At 46.0% G+C, this 12,915-nt stretch overlaps 2 non-coding genes across 2 annotated transcripts; one reads left to right on the top strand and one right to left on the bottom strand.

Annotated features, from left to right (window-relative positions):
- Positions 1-11,044: 11,044 nt before the first annotated feature.
- On the bottom strand, positions 11,045-11,118 carry Trnat-cgu (transfer RNA threonine (anticodon CGU)). The gene has a single exon. It is a non-coding gene; the product is annotated as a tRNA-Thr (tRNA).
- Positions 11,119-11,331: 213 nt separating this feature from the next.
- Positions 11,332-11,406, top strand: Trnat-ugu (transfer RNA threonine (anticodon UGU)). The gene has a single exon. It is a non-coding gene; the product is annotated as a tRNA-Thr (tRNA).
- Positions 11,407-12,915: the final 1,509 nt, after the last annotated feature.

The following is a 12,915-nucleotide window of genomic DNA, read 5'->3' as shown; positions in this document are numbered from 1 at the left end:
TTGATTATCAGAGTAGCTCATCAGAAGATTATCTTGGGAATTTGTCACCGTATAGGGTAGGGTAAACATAGTCATGTGTAGGGACTGTGGTTGTTGTGAGCGGACGCAAGGAGAATTGGCCACTCTTCGGGGGCAGGTGGAGGCTTTGTCTGTTAGGCTCATCGAGCTCGAGGCGCAGGCGTCGGCTCGTAGTGGCGTTGGGGCAACTGTGGTGAGACCTATGCCTACTTCGGTGGCCTTGGAATCACATGGAACCCCTGATGTCGCTGCGTCTTCCGGCAGTGAGCATCTTACCGGTCAGCCATCACTCCAGGGTGAATGGCGGACAGTGGTGGGCTCTCGCGTGCCTGGCCGAAAGGCGAAGGTGGGATCTGGCCGCGTGGCAGCTGCCTTACCCCTTTCCAACAGGTACGGGGTGCTTCCTAGTGGTGATGACATCGTTTCCGAGCCACCACAGGATGCCTCGCCTGTTGGGCCAGTGGCCGATTCTCCGGCAAGGTCCCGACAGTCACAGAGGGCGGGCCTATTAGTTATAGGGAGCTCCAACGTTAGGCGGGTTATGGAGCCCCTCAGGAAAATAGCGGGTAGGTCGGGGAAGAATGCCAGTGTGCACTCGGTGTGCTTGCCGGGGGGTCTCGTCCGTAATGTGGAGGAGGCCCTTCCGGCAGCTATTGAACGCACTGGGTGTGACCGGCTGCAGATAGTAGCACATGTCGGAACGAATGACGCCTGCCGCTTGGGTTCTGAGGCCATCCTTGGTTCCTTCCGGCGGCTGGCTGATTTGGTGAAGACAACCAGCATCGCACGCGGAGTGCAAGCTGAGCTTAATATCTGCAGCATAGTGCCCAGAGTCGATCGCGGTCCTCTGGTTTGGAGCCGTGTGGAGGGTCTAAACCAGAGGCTCAGACGACTCTGCGACTATAATGGTTGCAAATTCATCGACCTCCGTTATTGGGTGGAGAACTGTAGGGCCCCCCTAGACAGGTCAGGCGTGCACTACACACCGGAAGCAGCTACTAGGGTAGCAGAGTACGTGTGGCGTGCACACGGGGGTTTTTTAGGTTAGAGGGACCCCCCCTTGGGCGAAACGATAAAATACCTGACGGCTTACCAGAGAGGACATTATCATCGTTGATAAAGAACGTCCGTCCTCAGAGACCAAAAACAGGAAAAGTTAACGTAATATTGGTAAACTGCAGGAGTATCCAGGGCAAGGTTCCTGAATTAGTATCTCTTATTGAAGGAAATAGTGCGCATATAGTATTAGGAACGGAAAGTTGGTTAAAACCGGAAGTGAACAGTAACGAAATCCTAGACACAGAATGGAATATATACCGCAAGGATAGGATAAACGCCAATGGTGGAGGAGTATTTATAGCAGTAAAGAATTCAATAATATCCAGTGAAGTTATTAGCGAATGCGAATGTGAAATAATCTGGGTTAAGCTAAGTATCAAAGGTGGGTCAGATATGATAGTCGGATGCTTCTATAGACCACCTGCATCAGCAACCGTAGTAGTTGAGCGCCTCAGAGAGAACCTGCAGAACGTCGTGAAGAAGTTTCGTGATCATACTATTGTAATAGGGGGAGACTTCAATCTACCAGGTATAGAATGGGATAGTCACACAATCAGAACTGGAGCCAGGGACAGAGACTCTTGTGACATTATCCTGACTGCCTTGTCCGAGAATTACTTCGAGCAGATAGTTAGAGAACCAACTCGTGAAGCTAACGTTTTAGACCTCATAGCAACAAATAGACCGGAACTTTTCGACTCCGTGAATGTAGAAGAGGGTATCAGTGATCATAAGTCAGTGGTTGCATCAATGACTACAAGTGTAATAAGAAATGCCAAGAAAGGAAGGAAAATATATTTGCTTAACAAGAGTGATAGGGCACAAATCGCAGAATATCTGAGTGACCACCATCAAACGTTCATTTCTGAGGAAGAGGATGTGGAACAAAAATGGAAAAAATTCAGAAACATCGTCCAGTACGCCTTAGATAAGTTCGTACCGACTAAGGTCCAAAGCGAGGGGAAAGATCCACCGTGGTATAACAATCATGTACGAAAGGTACTACGGAAACAAAGAAAGCTTCATCATAGGTTTAAGAGTAGTCGAATCATAGCTGATAAGGAAAAGCTGAACGAAGCGAAAAAGAGCGTAAAGAGAGCAATGAGAGAAGCATTCAACGAATTCGAACATAAAACATTGGCAAACAATCTAAACAAGAACCCTAAAAAGTTTTGGTCATATGTAAAATCGGTAAGCGGATCTAAATCCCCTATTCAGTCACTCGTTGACCACGATGGCACCGAAACAGAGGACGACCGAAGAAAGGCAGAAATACTGAATTCAGTGTTCCGAAACTGTTTCACTGCGGAAAATCGTAACACGGTCCCTGACTTCAGCCGTCGCACGGACGCCAAAATGGAAAATATTGAAATAAACGATATCGGAATTGAAAAACAACTGCTATCACTTAGTAGCGGAAAAGCATCCGGACCAGACGAGATACCCTTAAGATTCTACAGTGATTATGCTAAAGAACTTGCCCCCTTTCTATCAGCAATTTATCGTAGATCGCTGGAAGAACGTAAAGTACCTAGCGACTGGAAGAAAGCGCAGGTCGTTCCCATTTTCAAGAAGGGTCATAAATCAGATGCGAATAATTATAGGCCTATTTCGCTTACGTCAATCTGTTGTAGAATAATGGAACATGTTTTGTGTTCTCGTATTATGACGTTCTTAGATAATACAAATCTCCTTTATCATAACCAACATGGATTCCGCAAACAGAGATCATGTGAAACTCAGCTCGCCCTATTTGCCCAAGAAATTCACAGTGCCGTAGACACTGGCGAGCAGATTGATGCCGTATTCCTGGACTTCAGGAAGGCATTTGATACGGTTCCGCACTTACGTTTAATGAAAAAAATACGAGCTTACGGAATATCGGACCAGGTTTGTGATTGGATTCAGGATTTCCTAGAAGAAAGAACACAACATGTCATTCTTAACGGTTCAAAATCTGCAGATGTAGAGGTAATTTCGGGAGTACCGCAAGGAAGCGTGATAGGACCTTTATTGTTTACAATATACATAAATGACTTAGTTGACAACATCGGTAGCTCCGTGAGGCTATTTGCAGATGACACGGTTGTCTACAAGAAAGTAGCAACATCAGAAGACTCGTACGTACTCCAGGAAGACCTGCAGAGGATTAATGCATGGTGCGACAGCTGGCAGCTTTCCCTAAACGTAGATAAATGTAATATAATGCGCATACATAGGGGCAGAAATCCATTCCAGTACGATTATGCCATAGGTGGTAAATCATTGGAAGCGGTAACGACCGTAAAATACTTAGGAGTTACTATCCGGAGCGATCTGAAGTGGAATGATCACATAAAACAAATAGTGGGAAAAGCAGGCGCCAGGTTGAGATTCATAGGAAGAATTCTAAGAAAATGTGACTTATCGACGAAAGAAGTAGCTTACAAAACGCTTGTTCGTCCGATTCTTGAGTATTGCTCATCAGTATGGGACCCTTACCAGGTTGGATTAATAGAAGAGATAGACATGATCCAGCGAAAAGCAGCGCGATTCGTCATGGGGACATTTAGTCAGCGCGAGAGCGTTACGGAGATGCTGAACAAGCTCCAGTGGCGGACACTTCAAGAAAGGCGTTACGCAATACGGAGAGGTTTATTATCGAAATTACGAGAGAGCACATTCCGGGAAGAGATGGGCAACATATTACTACCGCCCACATATATCTCGCGTAATGATCACAACGAAAAGATCCGAGAAATTAGAGCAAATACGGAGACTTACAAGCAGTCGTTCTTCCCACGCACAATTCGTGAATGGAACAGGGAAGGGGGGATCAGATAGTGGTACAATAAGTACCCTCCGCCACACACCGTAAGGTGGCTCGCGGAGTATAGATGTAGATGTAGATGTAGAAGTAAGTGATCGTTCAACACAAGAATTAGTTCAAATGGTTCAAATGGCTCTGAGCACTATGGGACTTAATTTCTGAGGTCATCAGTCCTCTAGAACTTAGAACTACTTAAACCTAACTAACCTAAGGACATCACACACATCCATACCCGAGGCAGGATTCGAACCCGCGACCATAGCGGCCGCGCGGCCCCAGACTGTAGCGCCTAGAACCGCTCGGCCACTCCGGCCGGCACAAAAATTAGTCTACTTTGCTTATCTTCATTCGCATAGGTCGTATGGTATTATAGTTTGGGGTAACTCTTCCCAATCTAAAATGATATTTTTGGCTCAGAAACAGGCGATTCGGCAATAAGTGGCGTAAGTTCGCGAACCTCTCTTCGACCACTGTTCATTAGTCTGGATATTTTGACACTGGCTTCTCAATATATATATTCCTTACTGTCGTTTCTTGTTCACAATATCAGCTTATTCTTAAGAATATGCAGCTTTCACTCAGTTTATACTCGGCAAAAATCCTTCCTTAACTCTGGTGCAGAAAGGTTTGCAGTACACCGCTGCATCCATTTTCAATAAGCTACCACAAGAATTGAAAAGTCGTAGCAGTAATCCACGCCCTTTCAAATTGAAACTGAAGACTTTCGTCATGGGTCACTCCTTCTATTCGGTCGAGGAGTTCCTTGTAAAATTAAGCTGATTCTTATATTGTTGACTGCATTTACTTAAACTTATGGCTTAACTATTTGTGTGTTCATAAGCATTTTATTTTTATGTGTTGTTACTTTTATGTAATAAATTCATGTACTGACACGTTATATGACCTTGGGGATTTGCTCCTCGATTTGGTGCTACGGAACTTGGCGTGTAAATAAATAAATATATAGAAAATTCGCTGCTTTCTCCTGGCTACATCCATTTCGGTAGCCTTCCGATCAGGTACTGCTGCATCGCTGCAGTGTGGGCGTGTGTGTACTGACGAGGGAACCGCCCCATCGCACCCCCCTCAGATTTAGTTATAAGTTGGCACAGTGGATAGGCCTTGAAAAACTGAACACAGATCAATCGAGAAAACAGGAAGAAGTTATGTGGAACTATGAAAAAAATGAGCAAAATATACAAACTGAGTAGTCCATGTGCAAGATAAGCAACATCAAGGATAGTATGAGTTCAGGCGCGACCTAAACAAACATCGAAACAAAACGTATGTTTTAATAGAGCACAGGGAAAATTGTGCGACTGTGAAACTATTGCATTTATTTGTTGCAGTTTATGTGACAAACTCTTTATGTTTTCATCACTTTTTTGGGAGTGATTATCACATCCACAAGAAAACCTAAATCGGGCAAGGTATAAGAATCTTTTTACCCATTCGCCAAATGTACAAGTTAGGTGGGTCGACAAAATATTCCTGTCATGTGACGCACATGCCGTCACCAGTGTCGTATAGAATATATCAGACGTGTTTTCCTGTGGAGGAATCGGTTGACCTATGACCTTGCGAACAAATGTTTTCGGTTCCCATTGGAGAGGCACGTCCTTTCGTCTACTAATCGCACGGTTTTGCTGCAAAACGCAGACATTAAACTTACTACAGTGAACAGAGACGTCAATGAACGAACGGACAGATCATAACTTTGCGAAAATAAAGAAAGAAAATATTTCACTCGAGGGTAGACTTGAATCAAGGACCTCTCATTCCGCAGCTGCTCACGCTAACCACGGGTCCACGACGCTCCTGAGCTCACGTTCTCCTTGATGTTGCTTATCTTGCGCATGGACTACTCAGTTTGTATATTTTGCTCATTTTTTTCATAGTTCCACACAACTTCTTCCTGTTTTGTCGATTGATCTGTGTTCAGTTTTTCAAGGCCTATCGACTGTGCCAACTTATAACTAAATCTGAGGGGGGTGCGATGGGGACGTTCCCTTGTGACAAGATTTCTTACGCTGCGAGCACGCACGGTTGTTGCCCGCTCGCATGCACCGCGCCTCAGTGTACTGGCAGAGGCGGCAGCGCGCGCATCTCGGCGTTGCAGCCGGCGGCGGCGGCGGCGCCTGCTTCCATTAGGAGGAACCAGGCCACGCGTGACGTCAGCGCGCGGTCACGTGGCCGGCACGCAGGAGCGCGGGGCGGGGCGGGGCGCGTCATGCTTCGAGAGGGCCTGCCTGACCTTGCCCGCCGCGTTGCGAAAGAACAGAGCGCGCTGTGGCGATTCCCCACTCGGGCCGCGTGTTCTGATCGTCGCGGGGTGCCCCGTGCCCATGACGAAAGGCGGCAGACACCAAACACGACTAAAGGCATCACGCTCAGCTCTCGAGGAACTGCCCGCCTTCTGCGGTTCTCCTCGAGGTCTCGCCGCCTCTTAATGTGCACGTTGTGGGTTCTAGTCCCGCGAACCGCGTCCCTGCTCTCTGCCATAATTACGAACTTCGGGCTCAGCAGCGCCATTGGCCGAATTACAGTTGTATGATACCCAAACCGCCAGATGCCAGAGAGTGGGGTCGGTACCGAACACTGTATTAGGTTGGTGCATAAGTTGGTAGCGTTTTGTCTTGCGTGTTGACATTCCGGCTGCTATGGGCTCATTTAGCGATTGTATTTTTTTATTTGTAGTTCACTATTGCTATTCTAAAGGTGGCAGAGGTAAAATTCACGGGGGAAAGGCTATTTACAATTTGTACAGAAACCAGATGGCAGTTATAAGAGTCGAGGGGCATGAAAGGGAAGCAGTGGTTGGGAATGGAGTGAGACAAGGTTGTAGCCTCTCCCCGATGTTATTCAATCTGTATATTGAGCAAGCAGTAAAGGAAACAAAAGAAAAATTCGGAGTAGGTATTAAAATCCACGGAGAAGAAATAAAAACTTTGAGGTTCGCCGATGACATTGTAATTCTGTCACAGGCAGGAAAAGACCTGGAAGAGCAGCTGAACGGAATGGGCAGTGTCTTGAAAGGAGGATATAAGATGAACATCAACAAAAGCAAAACGAGGATAATGGAATGAAGTCGAATTAAGTCGGGTGATGCTGAGGGAATTAGATTAGGAAATGAGACACTTAAATGTAGTAAAGGAGTTTTGCTATTTGGGAAGCAAAATAACTGACGATGGTCGAAGTAGACAGGATATAAAATGTAGATTGGCAATGGCAAGGAAAGCGTTTCTGGAGAAGAGAAATTTGTTAACATCGAGTGTAGATTTAAGTGTCAGGAAGTCGTTTCTGAAAGTATTTGTATGGAGCGTAGCCGTGTGTGGAAGTGAAACGTGCACGATAAATAGTTTGGACAAGAAGAGAATAGAAGCTTTCAAAATGTGGTGCTACAGAAGAATGCTGAAGATTAGATGGGTAGATCACATAACTAATAAGGAGTTATTGAACAGAATTGGGGAGAAGAGGAGATTGTGGCACAACTTGACAAGAAGAAGGGACCGGTTAGTAGGACATGTTCTGAGGCATCAAGGGATCACAAATTAAGCGTCGGAGGGCAGCGTGGAGGGTAAAAATCGTAGAGGGAGACCAAGAGATGAATATACTAAGCAGATTCAGAAGGATGTAGGTTGCAGTAGGTACTGGGAGATGAAGAAGCTTGCACAGGATAGAGTAGCATGGAAAGCTGCACCAAACCAGTCCCAGGACTGAAGACCACAGCAACAACAACAACATTGCTATTCGAGTTTACATATTCTCATTTTGTCATTTGGAGATAGTGATTTGAGCTGTGGATGCTAGAAAATGGAGTGTTAAGTGGTGAAATCGGAATATATACGATATGTTCTTTTGTTTGAGTTCAATAGAGCGGTGACAGCAGCGGAGACAGCCAGAAACATTTGTGGCGTGTACGGACAGAGCATACTTGTCTTGTTTTAAGGAGGATTGTTTTGACAGTAGTGACTATCCACATCCAGGAAGACGTTCGTGGTTTCATGGCGATCGCTTAAGCGCATTAATCCAATAATGAGCCACGTTAGCTGGTCGTAGGTTGTGTTCCAAAAATGAACAGCATAAAGACGGAAGTGATGACACTTTCTGCAGAACCTGACCATAATTTTGCAGGACAATGCTCAAGCACGTACAGTGGAAGCTGTTACTGCTTTGTTTGACTGATGGGGCTGCTAAGTGCTGTACCATCTACGGCACTCCCCTGACTTAAGCCCTTGTGAGTTCAGCTTGGTTTGTAAACTGAAGAAAACACTTCACGGCGTTCGCTTGAGAACTGCTACAGATTCGTCGGGCAATAGACCGCGCCGCTCGAACTGTCAACACAACTGGCACTGCTAAGAGTATCCTACGACTTCCACATCGCTGGCAACGGGTTATACACAATGCTGGTGACTACTTTGAAGGTCAGTAAAACTTTGAAACACGTTTCTATTTTGTACTAGCTGTAAATAAATAGTTTCCACTACTAAAGTTCCAACCCTCGTATAATTAAACTTTTGGCTACATGAGCTAGTGTAGACGGAAAACTATTTACCACATGGGCATCCAGCTTTATAGGAATTACGTTCATACTGCGCGCTGCAGGATTTGCGTTATTAGTCAGTGATAGTGTCATAACGTACCATTAGGCGCCCATACTGGTACGGCGACGAAAGTTTGAAACAGAAGAATCAGTGAGCATTACAGCTGCAGACAGTCAACTTGGGCCTGGACAAGGCGAGCAGGTCTTTACTTGCAAACCTGTTTTATCAAAAAGGGACCGATGACCTCAGCAGTTTCGTCCCATAGGAACTAACCACCAAAAAAATTTTTATCAAAACAGCAGCAGTAGTGCTGTTGCTCTTCGCGGGTATCGACGCAGTAAAGAAATATGGAGACGTCCTTTTTCAACACCGTCGTTGAACAACATTAACTGGCAATTTGGGAATTGCTCCTGGGAGAGGCCGTTGGCCAACTGCGCTGCCAGTTGGGAGATACCTGACTGTGGGACTGCCTGAAAGACAGGGTTTGTCAACGAGACACTAACACACGTTGGAGATCGAAGACGAGCTTAGCGAGGTAGATATCCAACATTCCACCGGAGATGTTTCGAGCAACAGTAAAGCAACCTCGAGTGCGGTCCCAAGCTGTCGTGGACGCAGATGATTATCACAGTGCTCAAGGTTTGTAAACTGTAACGTAAACATGGCACGCATTTAGCAAATGCTACACTCTCGTATGGAAATTGTGTTTCTTTCAGTGGTTTGTTCGTTACTTCCGTCTACATAAATATTTCCAACAAAGCTTCATTTCCTACGATCACTCTTTCTTAATGGGGGCGATCTCAAGGAGCGAAAGTTTATTTATAACCGCCCTGTATCACAACACACACTATCTATAACGCTATATGCTAAACATGCGCATAAGTGGCACAATATTACTAATAACCTGCACAACTACTCATTTATATAAGACGACGAAGGTAGAGAAAACTTCGCCCTTCTGACGTTTCGAAAGGAGAATTCCTGAACTTACTTACGAAAAATTCTATACCCTCACACCATACTCTCCTTGTTCTTTTCCGCGGTACGTCCAATCACTTTTGTCTCCTATACAATGAAATCATTCCTGAGATAAACTAACGCTATCAGTTATAATCTCAGCCACATGTTTCACATCAAATGAAGACTCCAGTCTGCCCTTTTTCCTATATAACACCAATCTCACCTCCGTCCTATCACCTACGTCTTGTCTCCTTACCATTACCAATACTCATTCGGCATTCTCCCTTCTATTACTTACTCTCCAATCCAATTTGCACCCAATCTAGCATCTAAGAAATATTGTCGAGACCCTACACTACCGTAATCCTTACAGATTTTGCTTACTGCTTACATCACCACATCAACCAAGATCATACTTCTTATTTTTCCCAATGTATATTTTCATATATTTTAAATGGGGACACTTTACACTTGTCGTTCCACAATAAGACCGTTGTGCAGACACAGTTCTGCTGCGCTACAAATAACAGATGCATCGAAGTGTGCAGTTGAAATGGCGCGGGGTAACTGGAAACATACTCCAAAGTTGAAGTTCCCGGGACAAGACAATTCTTGCGGGAAAAAGTCTAAATTTCACACAGATTTAGCGTGAAATTCTGGTGGTACGGAGCATGTGCAATGTCCCGTCCAGCCGCAGTGAAACGGTGGCAACAATTTGACCAAGGCCACGCAGAGTGGGTGAGGCTGATGGGGAAGTGCAGACCCAGCACCATGCGGTTTCCATCTTCTTTGCAAGCTAAAAGAACATCTGGGGGGGGGGGGGGGGGGAGATGAGATTTTGCAACGATGAGGACGTTCACGTAAGAGTTCTCAAATGGCTCCACGAACAAGGAGCAGATTTCTGTAGACGAGAAAGTGAACGGTTGGTGGAACATAACGACTACTGTTTACACGGGCATGGTGAGTATGAAAAAGTATAATGTAGCTTTCCATAAAAGTTACTTGACCTGCCATTATGATGTGAAACTTACTTTTTTAAGTCGCTTTCTAATTGTTTAAAAGGGTAATTTTTTATCTAAAAGCAGGTTCGTTTTGCTCAGGTTTCCAGTACACCATATTATTCCCCACTCTTTTGGCTACAAAACCCTGTTTTTCACCTAGCGAGGTGGCGCAGTGGCTAGCACAATGGACTCGCATTCGGGAGAACGACGGTTCAGTCCCGCGTCCGGCCGTCCTGATTTAGGTTTTCCGTGATTTCGCCAAATCGCTTCAGGTAAATGCAAGGATGGTTCCTTTGAAAGGGCACGATCGTCTTCATTCCCCGTCCTTACCTAATCCGATGAGACCGATGACCTCGCTGTTTGGTCCCCTGCCCCCCAAATCAACCCAACCCAACCCCCTGTTTTTCAACATAGTCTCCGTTCATTGCGACGACTTTAGGTCATCTTACTGGGAGGGACCGTATGCCCGCATGGTACCATTCTTCTTAGTCGACGTCAGAGCTAACCTCTTGCTATGAAGATAGTAACTGTTCTCGAAAGAACAGATACCATTCATGACCGTGCAGCTTTCTAGAATAAATGATAATCAGTTGAAATCCTCAGCTGCCGACAGGTGTTGTTAACATACCACGATGGGGACAGCTGAAAACGTGTGCCCCGACCGGGAATCGAACCCAGGATCTCCTGCTTACGTGGCAGACGCTCTAGCCGTCTGAGCCACCGAGGACACAGATGAATACCGCGTCTGCAGAGACTTACCCCTTGCGCACAGGTTGCCCGATCTCTTACGGGAATTGTCACCTTAGTGGGCGCGAGTAATGAGTGGAGGGGCAAAGTATCTATTAGGAGCATTACGTATGAAGATTGTGGACAGTTGGGAATGTGGGTCTCACGGCAAGCGCGAAAGGGATAAGTCCCTGCAGTCGTGCTATTCATCTGTGCCCTCGGTGGCTCAGATGGGTAGAGCGTCTGCCATGTAAGCAGGAGATCCCGGGTTCGATTCCCGGTCGGGACAACCATTTTCAGCTGTCCCCAACGAGGTATGCCAACAACACCTGTCGGCAGCTGAGGGTTTCAATTAATTATCATTTAACTTCTTGCTGCATCAATAACCTCCCCACCTTCCAGGTACTGCTTCTCGCGGAGTGCATCCTTCATTGGGCCACACAGATGGAAGTTGGAAGGTGCGAGGTCCAGGCTGTAGGGTGTGAGGCCTTGAGTTGTCATGGAGAAAGGGACGTTCCTTTGTATTTTTGTGGCGACGGACACGCTGAAGTCGTATCTTCAGTTTCCTGAGAGTAACACAGTACGTTTTAGTGTTGATCGCTGCACCATGGAGGACATCTTGTAAGTAGGCTGTTTATGTTTTCTTATTGGCAACGTTGCGTAGCGCTCTATATGAAAATCACTGGCTGTGCTGTGTGCAGTCTGTGGCTAGTTTGCATTGTTGTCTGCCATTGTAGTGTTGGGCAGCGGCAGCTGGATGTGAACAGCGCGTAGCGTTGCGCAGTTGGAAGTGAGCCGCCAGCAGTGGTGGATGTGGGGAGAGAGATGACGGAGTTTTGAAATTGAACTGCTATATATATTATGATTATTAAGGTAAATACAGTGTTTGTTCTCCATTAAAATCTTTCACTTGCTAACTATCCCTATCAGTAGTTAGTGACTTCCGTAGTTTGAATCTTTTATTTAGCTGGCAGTAGTGGCGCTCGCTGTATTGCAGTAGTTCGAGTAACGAAGATTTTTGGTGAGGTAAGTGATTTGTGAAACGTATAGGTTAATGTTAGTCAGGGCCATTCCTTTGTAGGGATTTCTGAAAGTCAGATTGCGTTGCGCTAAAAAAATATTGTGTGTCAGTTTAAGCACAGTCGTGTATAAATGTTCTAAGGGGACGTTTCAATCTTCAGAGTCTCAGCAGCCGGTCGCCATTACTTTATCGGTTGACGGTGCAGCTTTGAACTTTTTCTTCGGAGGAAAGGTCATGTGCCGCCACTAGATGGATTGCCGTTTTGTTTCCGGTACGAACTGATGAAGCCATGTATCATCGTCTGTGACCATGTTCGACAAAAAATTGTCACTATCAGCCTGACAACGTGCAAGCTGTTCGGCACACATGGTCCTTCGTTGCTCTTTACGGCCTTTTGTTAGGCGGCGAGGAGCCTAGCCGGCACACACCTTTGAACAGCCCAACTGGTGGACGAGTGTGTCAGTACTGCGTACAGAGACGTCCAATTGCCAATTGAGCAGCGACTTATTTAATTGTGTTCCGTCGATCACTTCGAATGAGAGTGTCCGCTCGTTCCAATTTCGCAGGACTTCAAAAATGGTTCAAATGGCTCGAAGCACTATGGGACTTAACATTGGAGGTCATCAGTCCCCTAGACTTAGAACCACTTAAACCTAACTAACCTAAGGACTTCGCACACATCCATGCCCGAGGCAGAATTCGAACCTGCGACCGTAGCAACAACGCCGTTCTGGACCGATGCGCCAAGAACCGCTCGGCCACAGCGGCCGGCTTCGC

Source organism: Schistocerca cancellata, chromosome 6 (genome assembly GCF_023864275.1).
Source record: "Schistocerca cancellata isolate TAMUIC-IGC-003103 chromosome 6, iqSchCanc2.1, whole genome shotgun sequence".
In the NCBI taxonomy this organism is placed as follows: domain Eukaryota; kingdom Metazoa; phylum Arthropoda; class Insecta; order Orthoptera; family Acrididae; genus Schistocerca; species Schistocerca cancellata.
Note: the sequence above shows the minus strand (reverse complement) of the source record. Positions and strands in the feature narration are given on the sequence as shown.